Source organism: Numenius arquata, chromosome 11 (genome assembly GCF_964106895.1).
Source record: "Numenius arquata chromosome 11, bNumArq3.hap1.1, whole genome shotgun sequence".
In the NCBI taxonomy this organism is placed as follows: Eukaryota; Metazoa; Chordata; class Aves; order Charadriiformes; family Scolopacidae; genus Numenius; species Numenius arquata.
Window position 1 is genome coordinate 42,632,344 of NC_133586.1, and position 26,391 is coordinate 42,658,734.

General features: G+C 50.4%; 1 protein-coding gene across 3 annotated transcripts in view; it reads right to left on the bottom strand.

Moving 5' to 3' along the window:
• Nucleotides 1–26,391, bottom strand: part of TCF7 (transcription factor 7) — a 77,942-nt gene that overhangs the window by 25,406 nt on the left and 26,145 nt on the right. The gene's annotated exons all lie outside the window — the stretch shown is intronic.

The following is a 26,391-nucleotide window of genomic DNA, read 5'->3' on the forward strand; positions in this document are numbered from 1 at the left end:
CCAAAATGGGGAAAGAATGAGAACGGAGCAGGTAAGGCAGCCCCCCAGGGGCTACGAGCCCGGAATTGCTAGCCAGACCTCTTGTGTCCCACCAGAACATCTACAGATGATTTGCTGCCTGACTTTTGACAAGTCATTTACCATCTCTGGACTTGATTCATTGGTGCCTTCCACTTTGGTCATGGTTTTGCTCAGGCAGAGCGAGCACAAAACACCAGTGGGGTTTGGTGGAGGTGGCACAGCCGGAGCCGATGGCTCTGGAGAACCTGTCCTGGACCTGTCCCTGCCGCTCCGAGCTGCATCCACGGCAGCCCGAGAGGCTCTTGGGCAAGTCCTGCGTTTTGCATCCCTGCTCTGAGGAGGAAACCCACGAAGCGGAAAGGAAAACAGCCTGACGGAGACGCCGCTTTACATCTGCCTTTCCCACAAAGATTTGCTCATGCAAATAAAACCCAGGAGGCACGCGGGTTTGCATTTAAGAATGAATGAAACCCCAAATTCCTGATGCTTACCAGGTGTAGATTTACTGCGTGCAGCGGGATACTGGGAATGCAACCCCCCTCCCCAGCACAGGCTGGTGTGGTACCGGCGTTCCAGTCCTGCAGCCATGGGTTATGTGGTTTTCCCATCGGGAGCGGGGCTGGGCTGCCTCCCGCTTAGTTAAACACACGTTGGGAGCGCTGAGCTTTTACTATTCTTGCCCGTGAAATGAGATGAAGAATAGCTTTTCAGCGATATTTCTAAAATTAGCTACGGTTTAGCTTATTTAAGAGCCAGAAAGCCTAAATTTGGGATATGCAGTTCTACGTGTACATTTGAACGTGACACCGGGGCAGAAGGAGCTCGATGCTGAGCTGTTTTGAAAACGTCAACTCAAGCGTTTCTGCTGTTCAAAGTGGGGCAGATCTCTCCTTCCCTGACCCAAAACACAGTGCCATCGGCCACCAGCCAGCCTCGCTGCCCGAAGGCTGGGGACAGAGGACACAGACCACAACGAAGGCAGGTGAACAGTCCCGATGCCGATCCATGGGACACCTCAACAGCGAAAGACACTGAGCCCGGGTGGCTGCAGCAAAGGCAGGGGCTGCCCTTCCTCCCCATGGAAGCAGGAGATGAGAACTTGGTGGTACAACAGGCTGCAGCTCAGTTCTTTAGATTTTCCATCAGTTCAGATGGGAAACAAGATGTTACACCAGTAAGAAGAGCTGGCTGTTCCCATTTGTCCCTTCTACATTTGCACTTGCCTTGCTGAAAAACTTCTCTCCTACTTTTTAAAGTCATAGAATCATAGAATGGTTTGGGTTGGAAGGGACCTTAAAGATCATCCAGTTCCACCTCCCTGCCCTGGGCAGGGACACCTCCCACCAGACCAGGTTGCTCAAAGCCCGTCCAACCTGGCCTTGAACCCCTCCAGGGATGGGGCAGCCACAGCTTCAGAAAGATCTGGTGGGGAAGGACCAGGAGGGAGGTACGACAAAAATTTCTGCAAGAGGCTATTCGTTCCCCTCCCGCTTCCCCCAATTTGGAGGGGTTACAGGAACCTGCCTCCCAAATGGAACCAACCAAGGGAAGAAGGAAACGTTGCACAAAGATCTGGAGAAACAGAGACGACTCCTTTAGTGTTATCCCCCGGTTTAAACACTGCAGCTCCTAACGTTCGTGGTCCATGGCCATCTCCACGGCTCCTGGTCTTCACCAGATGTGCTGTGGCTGCCACACGTGTCTTCGCTGTGAAATCATACCTCCTTTATAGAAATCTATATGCCAGAGAAATGGTATCAATTCCTCTTTTTTACAAGGTTTAGATTTAGTTTCTGAAATCAGCTGCTGTACGTGAACCCTGAAGAGGCTTTTCAAAGCCAGAACTTATCAGCTAACGATGTCTTATGCCATAAAATTAACCTGATGTAAACGTTTTCTGCTTGCTTTCTGCCGAGCGGACTAATTTAACACAAAGGCGGTTGGTCTGGTGTCCTCTCAGCAGGTCCCCTGGGAGGGTGCGGGGTGGTGCTGGTGGGGACATCACGGGGACGTGCTGTGGTTTTGGTGAAGCATCCTCCTTCATCTCCTCCCCGAAGCCGTGTTTCGATACAGCTCAGGGCAGCGGCAATGGAGCTGCTGGCCACCGAAATAACGCCGCTGGTGCCAACCCCGAGTCACCCCAAGTCACCTCCCATCCTTCGGCAGCCACAGGGGGGACATGAAAGGGCTGTGGGGACAGCTTTGTCTCCCCTCTCCCAGCACAGCCCTTTGAGGGCAGGTCGGGGAATGAGCTGTGCAGCCACCACCTCATACAGAAATGAAGAGGCGCATTTACAGCAACACCAGAACGGTATTTCCAGAGGGGATGGAGCAGCAGACTGGGCTTCGAAAGCCTCGGGGGGACCTTTTTTCCCCCTCTCAAATTTGCTAAATTCGAATTCTAAATGCCCACCTCCCCGGCGAGCGGTGGCCGCTCGGGTCCCCCTGTGCCTCGTGCCGCAGCCGGTGCCGCTCGGTGCAGGGGCAGGCACCGACCCCCCAGCGGTGTTAATCAGCCCCCACCAACCTCGCTGAAAATAATTAAAAAAAAACCCTGACTGTGAGGGAAGAAGCTCCCACGCTGAAGTCAAGAAGAAGCGACTTTAGTAACTTAGAGGTAATTGGGCGAGCAAAGAGAAAACACCGTCGCATTCACTATTAAGAAAGTCTAATTGCTGGCAAGGCAAAAATTAGGAGACCTCACCGGTCCCGCCTGGGACTCTGATTGCGATAGCAGCTTCAGGCCAGCCAGAAAACCCCCTTTTTGCTGAGCAAGCACAAACCCGGCAGGTCTTTCGCAGGAGGATCACCCTCCCTATCGGAGGAGCCACAACGGTACTTGGCTCTCAGGTGCCCCATCAGGGCAGAGCATCCTTCACCTTTGCTCCCATCCCACGTGGCCAGCAAGGGGTTATCCAAGTTTGCCAGCGTTCAGAACGATAAAGGAGGTTATTATTTTAAACAAAATATGGGTTTTTCATTAGAAAATGGCGAGAGATTGTAATCAAACACTTTCGGGAAAGCACCTCGTGTTAGCAAGTATTTTGACTCATTTTTTTAAGACTGATCTATTCAGTCGTACCACGCTAAAAATGAGTAGTTTTGCCGTGCTGGTTTGACAGAGGATTCTTCTTTTAACCCCTAAAGCTAATCTTGGCAAAATGTAGCACGGAAGGTCAAAAGTCAAAATTTGAGTGAAACAATCAAACCCCAAAATTTCCCTGGCCAGCAAAACCCTTTGGGTTTTCAGCTCGGTGAAAATATTGGAAAAAATTGTAAAGATTTTTTTTTTCTGCTTTGACCAGTTTAGGAAAAGAAACAAATAAAAAAAAATATGACAATGAGCAAGCAGTGTGCTCCTGTGGCCAGGAAGGCCAACGGAATCCTGGGCTGCGTAGGGAAGAGTGTGGCCAGTAGGTCGAGGGAAGTCATTCTCCCCCTCTACTCTGCACTGGTGAGGCCACAACTGGAGTATTGCATCCAGTTCTGGGCTCCCCAGTTCAAGAGGGATAGGGAACTACTGGAAAGAGTCCAGCGAAGGGCAACGAGGATGATTCAAGGATTGGAGCATCTCCCTTATGAGGAAAGGCTGAGAGAGCTGGGACTCTTTAGCCTGGAGAAGAGAAGGCTGAGGGGAGACCTTATCAATGCTTATAAGCATCTCAAGGGTGGGTTGAAGGAGGAGGGAGCCGGACTCTTTTCAGTGGTTGCCAGTGAGAGGACGAGGGGCAACGGGCACAAGCTGGAACATAGGAGGTTCCACTCAAATATGAGAAGAAACTTCTTCCCGGTGAGGGTGCCAGAGCCCTGGAACAGGCTGCCCAGGGAGGTTGTGGAGTCCCCTTCTTTGGAGATTTTCAAGACCCGCCTGGATGCAGTCCTGAGTAGCACTCTCTAAGCAATCCTGCTTCAGCAGGGGAGTTGGACTAGATGATCTCTATGGTCCCTTCCAACTCTAAAAATTCAGTGAAATTCAGTGGAAAAAAAAACCCGAGAGAAGTGAATGTTTTGTAACCTGTGAAAACTATTCCTTGTTCCCACTGAAAGCAGCTATTAAAAGCGGCGGTGGTGACACCAAGCTGCCTGGATCCCAGCATCCCGCCGGGGCTGCACCGCTGCTTCCGTGGATGGGAATGTTTCTAATTAATTTTCTGCTAGAAGACAAATCAAGCAGCTTAATTCTACTGCTCCTGACAACAGTTGGTGCCCAGTTTAGTGATGAAGGTTTTGTTAATTGTCATGGGGGGCTACACCGAGCACCCAGGATGGGTCCTTGCACCCGACCTGCACCGTGGGAATTGATTAATGCATTAAAGGAGAAGAGTAAACCCGTCTGCCAAAATTCAGATGACACCAGCCAAACACAGGAGCTCATCATACAAGGCTGATTTTGATCTGCCCCACTGCACACAGGCAGAAAGCATCCTTCCTAGGAATATCCCCTTCTCAGTTTTGATGACTATTATTTCAAGAGTTTTTATGGTTTTTTTCCCCCAAATTTTGAAAAAAACCAAACCTAAGTGAAAAGCTGGCTTTTTTTATGGTTTGTTTTTAAGGCAAAGTCACATAGACGATGCTGTTTGGTAGGAAAGAAACTTGTATTTTACAGATTTCCCATATGTTTGAAATAATAGAACGAATTTAGGAAATTGCTCTCACTTTATAAAAGTCAGCCCTAAGCCCCCAAGTCTGAATGTGCCATATCCCCTTCCTGCAAAACCAGGGTATCATTCCCAGCATCACCCGGCTCTCCACTCGGAGTGGGGAAAAACTCCGCTCGAGTTTCCTCCACAGGATTTCTGGGCATTTTAATCCTGCCCTGCTACTTCCGTATGTTTTTTTTTTTCACATGATATTTCAACAGCCACTCTGAAACGAGAAGCTGTGGGCTTGCGGATGAGCCAGCTGGGGCTTCCTCGGGGGAAAGCGGCTTCGGTTTTCGGGCTCCAGCTGAGACCAACTTCTGCGGAGTCAGCATCGGAGACGTGGGGGGTTCCCAGCTGGTGGGGACCCCGAAGGGGTCTCACAGGCATAGGGGACCCTACAGGCATAGGGGACTTTAGGCACATAAGGCACTCGAAACACATGGGAGGCTGCAGGCATCGTGGGTGCCACAAACACGGGGGGTCTCATGCACATGTGGGGTGCCCTCCACAGAGGGGACCCCTCACACACAGGGGAACCCTTGCACATAGGGGACTCCTTGCACAGTGGGGGACCCCCCGCACATAGGGGACCCCCCGCGCAGAGGGGACCCCATGCACACAGCGAATCCCAATCACAGCGGGGACCCCTTGCACATAGGGGACTCCTCACACACAGGGGACCCCCGAACATAGGGGACCCCCTGCACATAGGAGACCCCCCACACAGAGGGGACCCCACGCACAGAGGGGACCTCCGGCACATAGGGGACCCCTTGCACATAGTGGTCCCCATGCACATAGGAGGAGTCACCTGCACATAGGGGACTCCTCGCACATAGGGGACCCCCTGCACTTAGGGGACCCCCCGCACACAGGGGACCCTGCAGGCTGGGGAACAGGGGCAGATGGTCAGGACTGTGACCGCAAGGGGTGCTGCGCTCCCCGTGAAGGATAACGGGGTGCTGCCTGCCTTGCACGAACCTCAGCTCCCAGCCACCCAACACACCCCGCTGGTGCAAAAGCACCGGCCAACACCCCAGACAGCCAAAATCCCTCCAAGTCAGCCCAAAACCAAGCAGAGCAGGGACGAGCCTGCCGGAAACCCCTGCGCTGTGGGAGCCGCCGTCCGTCCTGGCAGCCCCTCCATGGATGCAGAGGGGTTTTCAGGGAGAAGAAAGCCCCAAACCCATCTGTGATGCCCGGAGCCGGGTGTCCCCATCACCCCGGGCTGTGCTGGCCCTGGTGGCACGAATGGCCCAGGAGCCAGCAGCCGGGGAGATGGCTGTGGTTTCCAGCCTCGCCGGGGAGCTGAGCCGCGGTGAGGTGAGATTAGTCACGTCACTTTCAAATTTTCCCACATCGCCGGCCCCAAAAATAGCGAAACAAAAAAGCCATGGGCCAGCCCGGCGGTGGCCAGCCGTGGGGCGAGGGGCCTGGCCGAGGGACGGCAGCTCTTGTGCCACGCTGGCGGCTGTCACCGTCACGGCAGAGGGGGTTTGGCAGCCCCAGAGACTCTGTCCCTGCAGTTTTGCCCTGTGTCCAGCTGCTGGGAGCATCCCCCCCTGGCTCAGAGCAGGCGGACGGATGGGAGGGATGCAGGACAGGATGCTCGGGGGCCTGAAAGCCCTGGGGGGGGCTGCACTCCGGCCCCGAGTCACCCCAAATGTGTTCGCTTCGACGTCACTTCTCAGAGAGGATGAGATGAGTCGACGCGCTGGCTATGAAAAACAAAACCTACCAAGTTTTGCTGTTGCTGATTCAATGAGGAATTAATTCCTTTTCACTGCAAAATTAGTCATCGCGCCACAGAAAGAAAGGTATAAGGTCAGGCTGCACCGAGCATGCACCGCTGCTGGGGAAGGGACCCGTTACCGGGGGGGGCTGTGCCTTGTGCTCCTTATCCAACAATCAATCCAAATTAGGGAATTATTAGGGACGTTACTGGGTACATCCCGCAGCGCTGCAGGGCTGGCAGAGGAGCTCTGCCACTTGGGGCCCTCGGGGACCCGCAGCCCGTGACTCAAACCCGGCCCTGCACAGTTTCATGGCACCTCCCAGTTCTGATAACATCTCCCAGCTCGGGGTCCCAGAGGGTGTCAGCAGACACCTTCCCCCCTCGTCTCCCCGCGGTCTTGCACCAGGAGATGCTGCGATAAAAGCATCACCCCAAATACCCACTCGCAGAGCGTTTTCGGCGCTGGCTGCAAGCGCCGGGGCCGGAGCCCTCGGCAGCCGGCGGGCGAAGGCAGCGTCGACTCATTTCTCGTCTCGGCTCGCTTTTTTTTCTCTTTTCTCACTTTTGCTGCAGTCGCATCGCCCCAGCCCGCTGCCGCGGGGGAAAGGAAACAGGGAAAGTTAAAGCCACCCACACTCGGGCGCTCCCCCCGCCCGGCCGTGCATCCCGACCGGCAAAGCCGAATTTTGGCAGGAGCAGCAGCATCACCTCCCCAGCCCCAGGTCACCCAGCATGGCTGGATCTGGCCATTACCCTCAGCACCACCAAGGGTTCCTCCAGGGACCAGAAGACCACATCTCCCATGATCACAAGAGCCCTGCCGCCCCATGCACCCCACCTCTGGCTGGCCCAGAAGTGCTTACAAGCAGCAGTCAAATAAAGGGGAAAGTAATAATTAGCAGCTATTAATTCTTGCATCAATTCTGCGTATGAAATGCAGCAAGGAGCTGAGCTGATGGGTTTAGGATACACACTTCTGACACCATCCCGCATGCCGTCCTCGTCTCTAAGTTGGAGAGACATGGAATTGATGGATGGACCAGAGACACGGAATTGATGGATGGACCACTGGGTGGACAAGGAATTGGCTGGATGGTCACACTCAAAGAGTTGTGGTCAACAGGTTGATGTCCATGTGGAGACCAGTGATGAGTGGTGTTCCCTGGGGGTCGGTGCTGGGACCAGTGCTGTTTAACATCTTTGTTGGTGACAGGGACAGTGGGATTGAGTGCATCCTCAGCAAGTTTGCTGATGACACCAAGCTTTGTGAAGCGTTTGACGTGCAGGAGGGAAGGGATGCCGGAGGGATTCTGCCCCTCTGCTCCGCTCTGGGGAGATCCCCCTGCAGTGCTGCCTCTGGCTCTGGGGCCACCAACATCAGAAGGACATGGACCTGTTGGAGTGGGTTCAGAGGAGGCCACGGAGATGCTGGGAGGGCTGGAGCCCCTCTGCTGTGAGGACAGGCTGAGAGAGTTGGGGGGGTTCAGCCTGGAGAAGAGAAGGCTCCGGGGAGACCTTAGAGCCCCTTCCAGTCCCTAAAGGGGCTACAGGAGAGATGGGGAGGGACTCTTGATCAGGGAGGGGAGCCATAGGACAAAGGGCAAGGGTTTGACACTGAAAGAGGGGAGACTGAGGTTAGAGATTGGGAAGGAATCCTTTCCTGTGAGGGTGGTGAGAGCCTGGCCCAGGTTGCCCAGAGAAGCTGTGGCTGCCCCATCCCTGGAGGGGTTCAAGGCCAGGTTGGATGGGGCTTGGAGCAACCTGGTCTGGTGGGAGGTGTCCCTGCCCAGGGCAGGGGGTGGCACTGGGTGGTCTTTAAGGTTTCTTCCAACCCAAACCATTCTATGATTCTATACACATTGCACATACAGGCAAATATTGTACTTGCTCAGGTTTTTAGCCCCGCAAATCTACATTTTGTGGTTAATGGAGCGTTATTCCCTCAACTCTTCTTTTTCCCTCTGATTTCTTTCAGCTTCTTTAAAACCTGGCTCTGCTTTGAAAATGCTAACAGGGCACCTGAGCTGTCCTGCTCTTTTTTGCACCTCGAAGGGGATGCGCTCGCCTCAGTGCCAAAACTCAGCTCCCGTGATGCTGACTCTCCTCCGCCACTGGGATGCGGATCACAGCGGCTCAGGGGACTCCGATGGCTCCCAGGGGACAAGTGCCTCAGCCTTTAACACCTTCCATGCCCCAGCATTCAGAGAGGTGGCCAAGCTCTGGACACAATGGGGGTGAAATACGGGGAAAGAACTTAAAAACCTTTTTAAAAGTTCCCAGTGACTTTTTGTGCTGCTGCTGCTTTCTGTTTTTAAGCAATGATGGTTATTATTTTTAAGTTAAACTCTGCAGGGGAAATAGCTGAGCTTTTCGCCGTTTACGGGCACAGGAAGAGCTGTTTCACTTCTCAAGTATTTATCTACTAAGAGAAAGATGTAGGTGGTTCTTTGTGAAAAAAAAAAAAAAAGAAAAAAGAAAAAGAACAAAAAAAGGCATGGAAAAATAAAGATCAAAAGTCCCTCCCAGAGGTTTCTCTCTTATGGTGACAGGGGCCAAGCGCAGAGGGTACACCCCATACCCTGGAAAATCAAGTTTTGGCATCACCGCCCAGTGTTTACAGCCGAAAAGCCACCTCACCCCAGAGAAGCCTCCTCAGCCCTGCAGAGAGTCCCCTCGTGCCGTGCTGGAGAAACGTTGCTGCTGTGATGCTAAAAGCAGCTTCACCGTCCTGCATCTGCTCCAGAGGGGCCAGAAACATCCCCCCCACCCACCCCACAAAAGGGTGACGGCGACATTTGGCTTCATGGAAACAAACGCCAGGGCAATATAAGCCCGGGGGCTGCACTGCGACACCAAATCCCAGCTCTTTTCTCCCAAATGCCAGGGCAATATAACGGCGGGGCTGCATCTCCGTTCCCCTTCCTCCCCCCCCCCCCCCCCCCCCCAAACTTTTTCCCCTGTTCTGCAACACCCCTCCCCGGTTATCGCCCCTCTTGTCTTCTGGGCTACGGAGAAAACAAAATCTCTGCCCACTTCGTGCTACGCAGTTCTGCGAATTTGAATCAAAAGCTGCAAACCCCTGGAGTTACCGGTAACACTTCGAGTGAGAAGGCACTCGCTTGACCTGCGGGGGCTGATAATATCTGACCTCCTTTATTTCCCTCCGCTTCTCAAAGACGAGCCGTCGGTCTGATACCCGGAATTAATCAGGAAAATGTCCAAGAGGGCAAGGGAGGAAAGCCAAATAAAAATATAACACAGAGCCCAGGCTTGCCCTTCGGTAAGGCTCCAGGCACCGTTTCCAAAAGGACCGGAGGTGTCACCCGGCTGAGGGGTGGCACCGGGACCGGCCGGACCTCGGGGTGCCAAGGCTTGGGGACATGGGGAGGGTTGTCACTGTGAGAGCCGCATCCCTGTCTCAGCCACCGGCATCTCGGGGGGATTTTCACCGGTTTTGCCAAACTATTTGCAAACCCCAGCCCTGGCCGGGTGCTGAGCCCAGGTGGCTTTGATGCCGGGTTGTCACATCCCTCCCCGCCGAGGATGCGCTGCAGCAGCGGATGGAAAATCCCATGAGATTTCTGATTTCTGGGTGCATTTCCCGGCGGATCAGCCCAACAGGAACCCCCCAGGTGTCAGCGCCGTGCCGTTTTCTGGAGGCTAATCAATGTTTGCTTACACATGCCCTGGGCATCAGGAGAAGGCTCCCGGCTGCTCGGCGGGGTTTTTTCTTTCCATTTAAAACAAAAACAAAACCAACCCCATGCACTTGAAAGAGCGCAGGGGAGTTAACAACAACACAAAACACACCAAAAACTCTGATGTGATTTTAAGGCGTTTCGATTCTCCCGACATCAGAGGGGGTGAAACCTGCCCCTTCGTGCTGCAGCAGTGCTGGGGTGCAACGGCCACCCTGGGTGACACTGTCCTGCTGCTGTCACCACTGTCACCCCAGGATCTATCCCTGTCTCTAGGCTTGGGATGGGGTGGCTGACAGCCCCTCCTGGCAGGAACTATGCTTCCTATTTTATTTTATTTTATTTTATTTCAATTTTTTTATTTCTTTATTTTATTTTGGTTTATGTTATTTATTCTATTCTATTCTATTCTATTCTAATCTATTCTATTCTATTCTATTCTATTCTATTCTATTCTATTCTATTCCATTCCATTCCATTCCATTCCATTCCATTCCATTCCAGTTCTATCTGCTAGTCTCAAAGCCCAGCTTCAGGGGGGACCTCACCATGCGAGAACGTCACTGGTTGACAAAAAACCCCAACAAATAAGTGTCTCACCCCATCTGAAAGTAAACCCCCAACATCGTGACTGCGCCGTGAAACAATAATAGTAATAACAGTAATAATAATAATAACAATAATAATGACACCGTAACGCTGCTGAGTTGTTTGGCGAGAGCTTTCCCCCATCGCCGAGGGCGAGCACTCGCACAGCATCGGGTGACCCCCAGAGAAGAGGTTTTAACCGCTCAGACGTGGCCGTGCCCAAGCACACGCCACTGGTTAATTAATGGAGAAGACGACACAACTGGGGATGATCATTTGTAGTAGTTATTGTTGTTCTTGGGTACGCGTTTCCCTGCCACGGCCAAATCCTTTGGGTGCCAAGAACGTTTCCGACACGGATGGCCACGAGGGAATGAATGGTGGTTGCCCCGAGTCTCCTCCGGGGTCTCCCCCAGACCCTTCCGCAGCACTGGGAGGGCACAGGGATGCCCGGCTGCGGCTCGGGATGTTGCTCCCATCTCAGCACTGATGCTTCCCACCAGCTGTGAAGCCCAAGGGGCTGGAGCCGGGGGCATCCCTCCCCACCCGGCTCCCCAAAACCCACCGGGGACCCCCAGAAGAGCCACCGCTGCCCAGCCCGGAGCCACCCCTGCATTATCCTAATCTGCGCTCGCTCTTATTTCCCAGTTCCCATGATAAACGGTTCTCCGGGGGACGCGGAGGGAAGATAATCCCCCCCCGGGAGCCGGAGGGATGCTTTATTGACACCCTGCAGCTGTAAGGCGATAGCAGCTTTCCTTGTTGCTCACTTTCAAGGGTGACATGTTTACAAAGAATGCTACAGCCGCTAATCCTGGATGATACCCTGTGTCTGCCTGGGAGAAATCCTAATTTTCTTGATAGGAGGAATTAGTTCCTTTAATGCTTAATAGCCCCTTTCCCCCCCCCGCCTCTGAACGCAAGCAAGCGTTATTGTGCGGAGCGGAATAAACATTTTAATTAAAACGTGGACTTTATCTTCCAGTCGAATTCGTACGAGCCCCCGACGATACGTCAGACTCCGCTTTCCCATTTTGAATCTTCCTCTGATCTCCTAATGCGAATGGCTGAATTAAAACCTGGGCTCGGTGGATTTGCATATAATTAGAGAGCAAGGGAAATTAATAGGGAATTGAATGGTTTTCTCCTCTGCCCATCTGATGTTTTTACCAGATTAAAAAGAGTTGATTTTTTTAAATGACTGTAAAAATGTATTCAATATTATTTAACCTTTTTTTGTTGGGGGGATGGAAGCAGACAGACTAAAGAAACAAACTTATACATATGATAATGAATGCCTCCTATTGTGGGAAGCAAATTTCATTGTAATTAGGATTAGAAAGGAATCCTAATTAATCTTGTCCTGCCACTTGACTTCTAGAAGTTCCTTAAATGTTACCTCCAATGAAATGCAAAACAAGGAACAGTTTAAAGGCTCATCAGTTAATCCCTGCCCACAGCGGTGGGGGGCTGCCGTGGCCATGGGTGGCACCCGGCCAAGGGCCACCAGATTTGGGACTGAGTGGCCTGATCCTGGCACGTGAGCTGGACCCAGACTGAAGGGGAACAGGCAGCTCTGCTGCCTAAATTTCCTAATTCTCCACGACGAACCAGGTAACGAGATCGCAAACCAAGAGAGATGGGATGCACCAAGTACCACGGCAATCCCTGCCTCCATACAGGCATCTTTGCAGTTCTTTTATCAGGTTTTTTTTTTGTTCAGTATTGTCTAAATAGCCTACTTAGCAATAAGTATTAGGCTCGTCTTCAGGATGGGACTCAAGGTACGGGATGGGAATAAAGGAGGAGACTCCATCTCTGTGTCATCCCCCATGCCTTGATTTCATCTTCTCTCCACTTGTGATGCTAAAGATTACCTCCCCTGCTGGTATTAAGTCATATACATATTTTAACTCGGCTCTCGTCATGTGTCATCAAATCCTGTTTTTCAGGTATTGAGATTCACAGATTTAATTGCATAAGATTTTACTACGAGAGTGGATGGTCATGAGATCATTTTCATCTTTGAGTCTCGGTATGGAAAGCAGTTTGGAGAGAGCTGGTTTCCAAAACTCAGATTTGGCTGCAAGTCTCATTTCCTAAATATACAGCTAAATACAGTGCAAGGAGGTGCTGTAACGGGGGATTATAGCTTGGACTAGCAATGAAACACAGCAAACTTTATGCTAAGTAATAAATAATAAATGAATTCTGGTAGGATTCATTTCTTCCAAGAGCTCCAGTAAGTTTTTGGCTACAGCTTTATGAGAATTCACAGTGACTGTGAGTGACAGCCCGGGAATAACCTGGTTAGTACAGACCCGAAAAAACCTTCACTTCGAAACCAGAGACCATATAAAATGTTCCTGGTCTTGGATTTCATTTTAACCCAGGCCGATCAAAAGTTCACAAGGCAGGACTGATCAAAGGCTCCAGGTTGAAAAAAAAAAAAAAAAAATGAGAAAGTCACAATTTTCATATGGTTTTGATGAAAAAAATAATTGATGAAACTTTGCTCTTTCAACTTGGTTTTGCTTTGAGTTTGGGGCTCCTCTGAATACAAGAAGCAACGGGCACAAAGCCGCAAGGATTGAAATCTTAGTACAGTTTTAATAATCGAGTTCTTACTACGGGAGCTTGCCACCTGCTCCAGGACCGCACGGGGTCTGGAATTTTAAGCAATGTTATTTATTTTTCTCAGAAAAACCAAGCCATGGAAACCGCACCTCTTCGCAGGGTGCACCTTCACCAAAGTTTTGTTGGGGAAGGTTTAGGTCCAGGACAGAGTTTTGAGCCACCTCCTGGTCGATGCACTCCCCCTCCCGAGAAGCAGAAGACCCAGAGACAAGCCCTGATCAGCCTGAATCTTTCATTTAATTTTCATGCTCTATCAGATTGCAACAGCAATCTTCTACCGGACCGTGATGCTTTACGTGACCCACGCCGGCCAACCACAAAGAGGGTCCCGGTGGCCCGACCCTGACCGGGGAGGGCAGCCCGAGCCTGGTGGCTGGTGGTGTGTGTCCGTTCTCATCACCACCAATTTGAGATATCACAATTTCACCCCAGCGGTGAAAGGGAAAAAAGTTAAAATACCAACTTTTCTGGCTGAGGTCAGACTTGTTTTCCAAACCAGCTCGCCCTGCCCCGCGGTCAGCTGCGACACGGAACTCCGTGGAAAAAAAGTTTTCCAGAAATGTTAAACAAAGCAGAACTGAGCAAACAGAAGGGTTGTTTGTGCAGCCGGTCCCACGCCAGGCAGCGACCGGGGCTGCCGAAGTGCAGGCAGCGCCTGTGTCCCAGAGCATCCCCGTACACGGCTGGTGCTCAGCTCTCTGCAAGGTCTACCTCTGCCCGTGCTGGACCATGACACCCTAGAGATGCCACCAGGACCCTGGTGCCGCCAGAAGCGTCCCCAAGGTGACTGTTTTTGTTTCGGCAGCTCATTTTGGGGGATTTGCCAGGTGGAGGGTGGTTTCTTAACTCCTGCTGGGGGTCACCACGGGCTTCAGCCTTCTTTGATACAAGAAAATCCTCAGGGATTCCATGGAGACGTTTGCTGAACTTGCTGATTTGGGTCCTATTCTGTGCCTGCTGTTGCCAGGAAATACAAACTGATTGACCACAACCGCCGCAGCGTTTACACCCATCCAGATGAAAAGCAGAATTCAAGAAGAAAGAAGAACAGACGATAATCCAGGGTACCATCTGTATATCAAGCTTCTGGCACAGACTTTTTTCCTAACCAGATAATTAGCTAATTTAACCCACTACCAGGGATCAGCTATTTTAACTGTAGGTCATTTTGCAACAAAGGCCTTTTTTTTTTTTTTTTTTTTTTAACTTAACTTTGTAATGCCCTCTGTTCTATTACAGTAATTGACAGCAGTAGTTGCTGAATGATGAGATTGAGGTTACACAGAACATCAATTATCCTAAAAAAAATATCTATATCTACCACACCTACACGCACACAACCCCCAGATGCCTACAGTGCAGGTTTTTTTTAGCTTAGGTATTATTTAGGGCCTGAGCTGGAAGTCTGTCTGTCTGTCCCACATCTGCTTTCTGGAAGCCTGGGAATGAAAAAACTCCTCTTGCTATCAGGACAATCATCCACAGGCAAAAAAAAAATAATCCTCGCTTCAGGACATGACTGCATGATCAAATCCTATACCAGTATTTCATTTTTTAAAGTAAAAGTGCTCTTCAGAACCAGTGGATTGTACACTTTTTCAAAAATCCAATTAAAACACTATTTCCATTGGGTTAGGATTTACATTTTGTCCATAAAGTTTGCAATTAAAAAAATAAACCCGTCTATCTTATGGCCGTCATCTAAGCCCCTTTGAATGCAAAAGGTAAAAACCATATAGATTATAAAGGATTACGCTTTTTCACACCTCTCTCAGTTTTAACTGAGGCGCTACACAGAGAAAGCAATTTCTTCTTAAAACACATGCTTAATGTAATATCTTCCCTTTAATTTTTTTTTTGGCTGGCTCTCTCCACTCTTTCAGGATGTAAAGCAGCCTGGGACTTTCTGAAGAAATAAATCCCCAAACGCAGCCAAGAGCCAGCCGAAGAGGATTTAGAAGGAAATTCCATCCCAGAACAGGGGAGTCCGTAAATTCCCAGCTGAAGTGTTTGGGGTGATGCTCCCGGGGGCAGAACAACCTGCCCATAGGCTCAGGCTGCAGCTCCAAACGGCTTTTAGCAGAAGCCTAACAGCTGAGATGTTAGATTTATAGGACAGAAAATAAGATTCAATCCACGCCAAAGTCAGGGAGGGTTTTCCCGCTGATTTATCCCACCCAAGGCCAAAGACCTGCCGTTACCTCCAGCGCTTTCAGGTGTTCGTTCAGGTTTTGAGAGGCTGTAAAATTGGGAAACGCTATACTTGGGAGATTCCAGGTGTTTTACCCTCTGCGTTTTCTTTCTGCAAACGTGCATAAAGAAGGCGAGGGGCTTGTCACTTCTCAGGCAGACGGATGCTGCCGCGCCAGAAGCACGGCAGAGAGAGAAGCAGAAAAATCGCTCTCAAACTGCGAGTTTAACAACAGCAGGAAATTTCAGGCTGCTGTTGAGCTCCGTGGAGCGTTTTAGCACCTCTGCTCCGACTCGAATGTACTCATTTCAGAAACCCGCCGCACTCGGGGTGCGGGGAGGCACCCGCGGGCGCTCCGACCAACGTTCCCGGCTCCGGCTCGGCAGCGGAGCCGCCCCGATCCCGGTTCCCAGCCCCACCACATCAAAGGCACTGGGTTTCGGGGACCGGGGGGGGGGGGCGGGTGCGGGGAGGGAGGGCTGTGGGCTCAGCAAAGGCCACCTCGCTCCATCTCCCGTTATCTCCGGGGCTCGGGGTTCCTGCCAGAGCCACCCCAAGCTCCCCGCAAGATAAATACTTGTTTGTTGTGTTAGGGGGAGAGCGGTGACACGGCCCGTGCAACGCTGCCTTGAGTCGATCTCTCTTATCTTCACATCTCTCCGGCTGTTTCGTACTCGTACGGGGCTATATTCAGACCAAGAGTTTAACAGCAATTGCATTTTTTAACTGTAAAGTGTTTTTTTATTTTTTTTTAGGGCGGAGACCCGTTATCTCCTGCATCGGAACAAGATCGAGCTCAGCAGACTGGCTTCTGGTTGTGATCTTCACCACGCAAACAGTAAATATTGCTCAGAACAGGAGATTTTATGTAAAATATTTCTATACGTTTTATACAACAGCGTAAGAATAACTACCAGTTATTGACCAAGCCCTCGCTTGGCATTTCTCTGTTTGCTGACCCCAGAGAGAGAAGAGCGGAGAAATTACCAAGGAGTTGAGGCTAACGAGCGTTTTTCCTTATTTTATCTTTATGAGAGTGAATTTTGCCACCGATTTCAACGGGGGCATCGTCCTGCACCCTACAGCCATTAGCGCAAAGCTTTACGAGGATTAGAAATCGGGTAGAAAAGAGCATAAAGAGGTGTGCACACACACGTCAGGGCTGTCCTGCGCACCCCACGCACGCCAGTGGCAATAAGTCACCTGGGGGCTTACGGACACGGCACGGTGACACCCCCCCGGCTGCACAACCCCAGTACAAGGCTCACCCCGACCCCGTGCCGGGAGGTGACACAAAGACAAGGTCTCGATGGCACAGCACGGATATATTGATTGATATATTGATGGGAAGGATGGCACGTCGTTGGCCGGGCGGATTGTGGGTGACGGCGATGGGGACACCGCCCTCCCCGCCCCCCCAGGCTCTGGGGATGGTGATTTGGCCATGAGACCAAATTCCTGCTGAGGCTTCACCAACAGCAACACAACGGCGACGTGGAGACTGCCAGGTCCTGGGGACCCCACGGAGAAAACAAAGGAGGGAAGCCAAGAGAACACGTTCTGGCATGGAGTCACTCCTCTAATCAACACCCCAGCCCCGAGCCCCCCCCCCATCTCCTGGGAGGGAGCAGCGGAGCATCAGGCAGAGAGTGGGACCTGCAAACATCCCGTGAGCTGCCATTGGGAAGGGATGAAGAGGTGCCCTGCACCCCCCAACAGGCTGCTGGGCACCCCCATGTCACCCCATCAGCCCCCCCCGCCCCAAACTACACACGACGGTACCGCAAAGCACAGGGGGAGTCCCCCCCCAGCCCTCCTCATTAATCCTCAGGCTCGTTAGGTTATCAGGACCCAGCTCTCCCCATTAAACACAATCCACTTGCCTGCTCCTTTTTTTTTTTTTTTTTTAAAAAAAGTATTAATATTTTAAATTACTATAATTTGTGCTGGGGACTAATAAATCATAATTATTCAGCAGAAAACAAATTGTAGTGTGGAATTTAATCCCTCATATCTACTCTATCTACTACAAACTCGCTACCAGTGATTTAAGAACGAGCTACCTGGCAATCAGAGATCACATGAGTTATTTTTTTTATTTTCATTTTCCATCGGGTATTATTATCTGGATACCTGCAGTGCCTCCCTTCTCGCCCAACGTGCCCTAAGCTGCGCCGGCTGCAATGACATCTGCTGGTGGCTACAAACCTTCTCAGCCGGTCCAGGAACTTTTGTATTTAAGAGAAATAGCTACATGCTCCTGCACTTTTGGGGTTTTTTGTTGCTTGGGTTTTTTTTTTTTCCCGGCTCATTGCAGAGCTATGGAACGGTACTTATGTGAAGATGAAGAATTTTGCTCTATCTGAAGAAGCTCAAGAGGTAAAATTCACTGACCCACCAGCGCTGCTCTGGAACTTCTCGGTGGTTTCTTTAAAAAGCCCAAGTGCCATGGTTAAAAAAGGAAGGGCGGGTTTCACCCTAATGGAAGAGTCGGGGTAATTACAAGTTACGGGATCACGGCAAAATCCAGAGCAAAGAAAGGCATTTCCAGTGGCAGATCTCCAGCAGTTTCAAGGAAAGATAACCTCAGCTCTGTCTCTGGGTGGCAAAGACGTGCGTTGAACACAATGGCAAAGGAACACACGGACTTGAGTTTTGTAGGACTAGAAAACATTTTCCTTTTCCTTGCTCTGGGGGTCTGCTAAAGCACATCCCCGACCCCCAGTGAGGCTGGAGGAACCCCACTGCCACTGGGCATGTTGCTTCCCAAAGCCCTGGAGCACCCAAGGAACCCAGAAGATGCTCCCCACGGGGCAAGGCTGTGCCGTGCGGGGTGCCCCTGGCCAGTACATGTGCCACCAAGGCTATGGGCCACCAGGACAGTCTCAGCTGCCCATCGGTACCGGGGTGCTGGTGGGGCGCCCGCAATGCTGAGAGCTCCCTGTGGTACCACACTGTGCATCGGGTGCCCAAACATTGTTAAAAAAATTGCCTCCTAGGGTTTGTGTCTCAGAGAAAGTTAATGATCTTTATGCTAATGGCCGAGCATAAGCAGCCTTCCAGTATCTGAAGGGGGCCTACAAGAAAGTTGGGGAGGGACTTTTTATAAGGGCATGTAGTGATAGGATGAGTAGTAATGGCTTCAAACGGAAAGAGAGGAGATTGAGATGAGATCTGAGGAAGAAATTCTTTGCTGTGAGGGTGGTGAGAGCCTGGCCCAGGTTGCCCAAAGAAGCTGTGGCTGCCCTATTCCTGGAAGGGTTCAAGGCCACGTTAGACAAGGCTTTGAGCAACCTGGTCTGGTGGGAGATGTCCCTGCTCAGGGCAGGGGGTGGGACTGGATGGGCTTTAAGGTCCCTTCCAACCCAAACCATTCTATGACAAGTCAACCCTGGCTCCCTTTGCAGCAGGGTTCCTGCTACCAAACCTGAGGCGCGGAGGGAGTGCGGAGGAGGAGACACACCACCAAAGCCAATGCATTTCAAAATCCGGAGACACATTGCAGATGCCAATACGTAAAGGAATTTGTCATAAACAATCCTTCATATTGGTCAGCAGTCAAGGAGGGTGGTGTTTGATGGCGTCTTTTTGCTGAGACTGGATTCCTCATGCTTCTGCACCACAGACCTGAATGCAGATTGCAACACCCCGGCCCCGACCAGGGTAAGAAGAGCTGGCACCCAGGCAGGACGTGTCAGGAAGTATTTAGAGTCATCCCTGTTGCCTGGGATTTTTTGCTAGAAGGTACATTACTAGAAGAAAACCACTGTAATGGGACTTTATAAATCTATACAAAAAGCTAGTCCCCAGAGCAGAGAGAAGGGATGATACCACTGCTGCTCTACATAAGGGAAATACTTCTCATCACCGCTTACTACACGTGATGGGACCTCTCTTTTCCGTGATACTGCAATAAGTTAAGGGTAATTGAAATCCTGGAGACAGTCACTTAATGATTTTCATGGCAGGGGGCTGCAGGAAGATTTCTTGCAAGGAGAAACTTTTAAATCCAGCAGCCACCCTGTGCTGTGACGTGACCCGGCCATGGACTTGCAGGAGATGCAAGAAGGGAGACCATGGGTGAGGGAAGCGAAAGGGTGGTTAATTTTTGCATGGCACTGAAGACGGCAGTCTAGGAGCTTGGGAGCTTTGAAGAGACCGATTTGTAAAATCGAAAGAAATGAAAATAAAATAATTAAATAACTCAGATGGCAGCCAACAGACTGCTCACCTAGCATTTTCCCACCTCGGGCAGGAGCTCTGATTAATGCTAATTAGCTTATCTTCACATTAGATCCTGATGATTCATCACTTACTACCCCAGGAATTATGACGCACTGGGGAGAGATATATTTGTAGATTCCATGGGTGTATGCCATGTCTGGAACACTTAAATGATTTTGGCATGAAAAGGGACCAACCACAAGCCCAGCTAATCAAACCAGCATTTCTCAACCTACACCTTCCAGTAGTTATAAAAAAGATTCAGAGCAAAGACAAGACTATGGCACTGAAGACAAATTTATCTGCCTCATCAGTGGTGTACAATCTTTGCAGAACAAAGGGCTTTATAGGCAACCTGCCAGGAGCCTGTGGCTGCTCCTCGTTTGCATATAAATTTAAAAAGAATTTTAATAAGTGTTAAATGCACATGATTATTTTTTATTTATAGCTGAAAGTAGGTGTATGCAGCACTTTCATAAAACACAGAGAAAAGAAAAAGCACCTTTGGAAGTCTGAATGGAAATCAATGGAAAAAACGGTGACTGCTTCTCTGAACTCACTTCTGGGCGCGCGGTGGCTTTATTCTCCCGTGGCCACGGGGCACAGTGGGGACGGGTTTGAAGAGGAGCCTCCTCCTTCCATATGTACAGCATCAAACCAGAAAGGATGTGCTCACAGATGTGTGCACCTCCCGGGAAAGGTGTGCAGATGGCCATCCTCCCCGGTACCACCCCAAACACGGGCTTGGGAATGGAGCAGCTCATCCTCAGGCAGCTTTGATGGTCTCCAACACCGGGGGCATGTGGTTTGGGGTGGACTTTGGCCTCCGGTTTCTTTGCAGTCAGTTCCAAGCAAGCATGCAAACAGCCTGGAGCTGCTCTTCTTCTGATGGTTTTTGAACTGTTGATTACATAAATCCCAAACCCTCTTTTTATATGTAAAACAGGAGTAGCTGTCATACTCCTTCCAACTCAAATAGTCTAGTTCTGTTCTATTCTATTCTATTCTATTCTATTCTATTCTATTCTATTCTATTCTATTCCATCCCTATTTCTTGAGCATTTGTCACCAAGCTGTAAAGAAGGGAAGGTCATTCCCTCACGCCACCAGGACATGTCACCTGCCTGCGGTTGTTGTAAGCAGGGTAAGAAAAAAAGAGAAAGCTGAATTTTTCTGTGGGGTTTGAAGATTCAGCCGTCTTTCAAAAGCGATGTGGAGTCATGAAACGGAAGAGATCAAAGACTTATTTGCAAACTTTAGAGCTATTATTGGATACAGTACCTTCTCTCTGTCAAAGCATCTTTATCTCTTCTGGAATTCAGAAGGGTTTCCTCAGAAATAGATCCTTGTGCCACTGCTGAGCTCCAATCCATCAAAGCACATTATTTACAGGAGGTTAATTAAGGAAACTGTTCCAGCCCAGTCATCCCACAGTGACGACATCAGGTACACTTCCTTGAAGCCTGTTTTTTTTCCAAGGAAGGCTTTTGTCAGACTGTGCACCTACGGTACCAATTTTTATTTCATCCAGGTGACAGCAGGCAGGGAAATCCGGGACAGGACACTCCCGACCCACTCGGGAAAGTAGCACCCGTGACCAGAGACACGCCACGCCGTCAGCACACTCCTGTTTTTTCCTGGCTCCTGGGAAACATGAGCCTAAACTAAACCCTAAACTTAATTTGGAGAATATTATTAACCCCAGACCCAATCCCAGTCCCAGCTCATGGGATCCTAGATCTTAGCGTCGTTTCTACCAAAAAAAGCATTCTAGAAGCTCCACCTGGATCCTGTTTAAGGCAGGTTGAACATAACTTGCATTTTTATGGCTCCGGTGAGAATTTTAGTTAGGGTTAGTATTTGACAAGGGGAAAACAATGGTGTTGAGGTTGGAATAGGCATTAGGATTATAATCCAGGATGAAGAGATGAAGTCAGGTCATGAGAAGATTCAGTGGAGGCTGATGAACAAACTAATGGGAGAGGACGTGGAACTCTGACACCATTTTGTTCCAGGACTGGTGATGGCTGCATGAGCTTGGGAAGGACCGGAATTACAGTTTTATCAGAAGAAACTGATGGGCTAGGATAATAAAGGGATTTGGGGGAGACAGCACCAAAATCGAAAGCTCCTGTTGAGTGAATCTGTGGTTCCTTTGACATCTGGGGTCACCAGGAGTCACTGGAGCAGTGAAAGGGCTGAGGTTGAGGTCGGGGTTAGAGTTTGAGTCCAGCAGATTATATGGTGGACTCTGAATGAGCTGCCACATCTGGAGCCATTCTTAATCTCAGAGTATATTTAGTTTGGGAACAGGGAGACGTTCCTAGGGCTGGGCTGACAATGAGTGTAGGATTAGGGTTTGCACCCTGGAGAAACCACTGAGATTGCACTACAGAGGAGGTCACCAAAGCAATCTGAGAACTGCTGAGTGTCCCCGGGCCACGCTTCCAACCACAGCCAGCAAGGCACTGATGACCAAGGCTCAAGGTAGTAGGAAAGCGCCAACTAAATAGTGTATCACGGGAATTCAGAAGCAGCTACACTGCCTCGTGGTTTTTCTCAGTCAAATCTCAATCCTAAGATTTTCCTCTCCAACCCAGTGTCTCCCAGAAGCCCTAACCCCCAGGTCCCCAGGCTCACTTCCAGCTGTAGCTTGTGCTCATTTAATTCACAGGTCTCCACCAGCCCAAACCTTAACCCTAACACATGTCGTATCCTAACCCAAAACCAGATTTTACTTTTTTGGCTAAATTGTACGTTCAAGCCAAATCCTCACAAAATTGTTGCCATATGAAAAAATGATCATGTCTTGGCTCTCCCAACTGCAGCTGATGTTCCATACTCAGCTCCTTGCGGGGCTCTGCACCAATGAAGAATACAAAGAGTAAAGCGGAATGAGACACTACACAAGAAATCTGCTTCCTCCAGGGCAGCTTGACTGACCTGTGAAACCCACACGTGTTGAGTTACAGACTGCAAACCTTCAACACCGCGGGAGGAATCAAAAGTAAAAGCAATTACGAATGTGGAAGGCAGTTCTCCCACCCACCCCACCAATGCACAATGATAAATACGTCCAAGCGTCCTTTGCGTAGAGTCTATACTGGGAGATATCTTTCTTTTTTCCCCCCAGTCCCAAAGTCAAAACTTTCCATTTCAGGTGATGCACTGTAGATCTGGTCAACCATACTTTTCTCCCGATTCCCTGAGCAACAAATACCACCACTGAACTCGCACCCTGCTCTTCCTTTCACAGGCACAAGTCACTGGAAAACAGGCAGCAGCTGTAAAGTGCTGCTGAGGGCGAAGACACGGAAAGACTCCTCGCCCTCCTTGTATTTTTGGGCTTTACTCTCTGGATCCGGATCCTCAGCATGTTTGGAAGTGGAGCAGAGGCAGCCGAGATGAATCCTGTGCACAAGTAACCCTTCCCGGCTCTCTTAGCTCCCGCAGAAGGGCCATACCCTGCCTTTTCCTTGCCATGCCCAAGCTGGGAAGATACTGTCATCATGTGGGACGCTGAAGTGTATGAGCAAAAGCAAGGAAGATTTTAATGCCCGATTTCTGGGAAAGCACTTATAAATTAAAGACTTATAAAGACTTGCTTACAAAGACTTGACAGGCTGAAAGAGTTGGGGTTGTTCAGCCTGGAGAAGAGAAGGCTCCGGGGAGACCTTAGAGCCCCTTCCAGTCCCTAAAGGGGCTACAGGAGAGATGGGAAGGGACTCTTGATCAGGGAGGGGAGCCATAGGATGAGGGGGAACGGTTTTAAACTAGGGGAGATTTAGATTAGAGATTAGGAAGAACTTCTTTGCTGTGAGGGTGGTGAGAGCCTGGCCCAGGTTGCCCAGAGAAGCTGTGGCTGCCCCATCCCTGGAGGGGTTCAAGGCCAGGTTGGATGGAGCTTGGAGCAACCTGGTCTGGTGGGAGGTGTCCCTGCCCAGGGCAGGGTATGGGACTGGATGATCTTTAAGGTCCCTTCCAACCCAAACCATTCTATGATTCTATAATTCTATGACTCGAACTTGCCTACAAAGATTCATAGAGTCTAACTGTCCATCCGGGTTTGTAGAGAAGATGTCTAAGGTAATCCCCGTGAGCGTTGACTGCCTCCGCGAGCTCCCACCATGCAAAACCTTCCCTCCATGGCTGGGGAGGTCAGAGCTCTGCTCTCCACGGCTCCGAGGTGGCCACAGGCTGCTGCTCACTACCAACCAGACCGTTCTGCTGACAAAAATGGCACGAGGAAATCACCCTCCAGCAGCGCACGCGCGCGTGTGTGTGTGTGTGTTTATCTGCACTTGTCCGTGCACACACCAAGGAAGTTAATTTTAGTTTCACGCCTGAAATTCTTCACTGCTCGAGCTACACGGTTCTCCTCTGCCTCCAGTCCGTGTGTAGCGGAGTTCAGGTGAAAAACACCCTGTCTGTATTTTCCATGGTAAACCACAAGGGGTTTAAATTCACATCACTGTATTTGCAAACAAGCAACTGCTGCATGCACAGAATCCTGTTTCATTTGAAACCCTCACCCCCCACTCCCCCCCCCAGAAGTGTCTTACGTTACAGCGCCTTCAGAAAAAAGAAAGTTAAATTCTCGACCACAAGCGAAAAAAACCTCACACTGGCCCCACTGTATCCTGTGTACCATTAGCGAAATAGGAGCCTGTGTTTTGATTTCCATGCCATGTTGTCTTTCTGGTCTGGCCAGGGTTGGTCTAGACTGTATTCTGAGCAGGAGGAGAAGCTAATCCTTCACCTCCCTCCTCCCTGCGCATCGCTGTGATATGGGATGAGCCCGGGCGTTCTCAGGCCCAGGAGCAGGAATAATCACCCTCCAGGACCACACATTAATTTGTTCGGCTCTGTTCCTAAATTCAGTCTCTCTCCTTCAATTATGGCTCTCATTTTCCACCCAACCCACAGCATGAGATGATTTTGGAGGCTGGGTATTTCAGGCTCTAGGGCCCAGATCCTAATTCCCCACCTCTGCTCCTGGCTTCCCATGCTGTGGAAGCCTTTTCTTTGCTCTATACGTCGGCTAAAGAATGGGAAACAAACCCAGGGCTCTAAAAATACTCTTTACCACCCAGACACTTCATTATATTGCTCTCTTTTTAGCAGGTGCTTTAAAGAGAAACAGTCGACTGGGGGAAAAGGAGATTAAGCCATTTGTGAATGACCAGATGCTCTCATTAGTGCTGGCTGCTAGTCTTTGCTTCAGAAAGTTGCACCACTGCATCTGGCCTGCCGACATTCTTTGTAGGTAATGTAATCCTCATTTAAAAGAGAGTTTGTGGCTACCCAACGTCACTTGTTACCTCCCTTCCACAAACAGCAGTGGAAGGCAAAAGATGCAGAAATTAAGACTTTAGCGTTGGCTTGGACTCTACGACACGGTAGAGGCTCAGTTTACCATGACAGAAGTGAACTAAAAAATGGGGACAAATGAGCTGAATTCCTCATCCCAGCTCCTGCGGCATCAGCGCTGCGGCGATGCCCAGCGTTTGGGGATGGGATGAATTTGGGATCCACCCCGGCCCTGGCCAGGGCTCCAAGTACCTCCCCGCGTGCTCCCTGTGAGTAATGAGCATCATGCCCTGCCGACTCACCCATTACTCACGAGTCAATCCCGGCGTGGTGGCTTGGAAATGAAACATATAAAGAGATTTATTTTTTTTTTTTTTAATATAAATATCTACCTAAGCACGGTGCTGAGACTATTAGCTCGAAAGGCTGGAAAGGAAAGCACTGAGCAAGGCCACGTTAGCACATGTTCGCCGGGAATGGCGCAGGAGTTATTCCCAGCTTTTCCAAGGAGTGGCCCACCGCTCGCTCGCTGATGGATCGTTTCCAGGCATTTCCACTCCTGCCTGTGATTACAGCAGCTCAAGCTTCTCCCCTCCCTCTCTCCGGGCATGTTTTTGGGCGACCCAGCAGTAGTTTGGATCTCCACACCTCTGTGAACCCGTTGTTTAAGGGAGCAGGAGAGCGGGGAGCAGCATCCAGCAGCTCTCGGCATGCTCTGCTCACCACTTAAGAAGCAGGGTTTTAAAAAATACATCAGAGGAGCAACATTTTGCTCCTTTTCTGCTCTCCCCTGATCCGACACTCAGGGAACGTGTTGTGTCTTAACCGAGCGGCACCAACAGGCAGCGCGATGCAGCCTGGTGAATCACCCCAACCAGCACACCACGTCCTACAGCCGAAGGGACCAACCTGACGGCCATTTCTGCTGCCTATGGAAGTCGGGACATTCCACACGTATGAAACACGAGAGATCGGAACAGCTGATATGAAACAGTCCTTTCCATAAAGCTGATGGAGAACACGCCACGCTACAACGCAGGGCAACGGGGTGCGGAAAGAGCTGAAGCCCAGCGTGGTACCCGAGGATGCTCCTGTCCATAGACACCGACCTCGTGTGCTCCCCTGGGAGTTTGGTACCCGGGATACTGGTGTCACTGGCTTAATTCCCTGTTTCGTAAGCACCGCTGTGCTGCTGCACCTCCTCCCTTCGTGTGTGATTTACCTGCTGTCACCGTGCCAGGAATGGGAGACAGGAGAGGACAGAGTGGCCTGGGGACAGACCCAGGGAGTGAGGGCTTAGCACGGGGATACGGGAGAAGGATGCACTGGAGACAGTCCTCT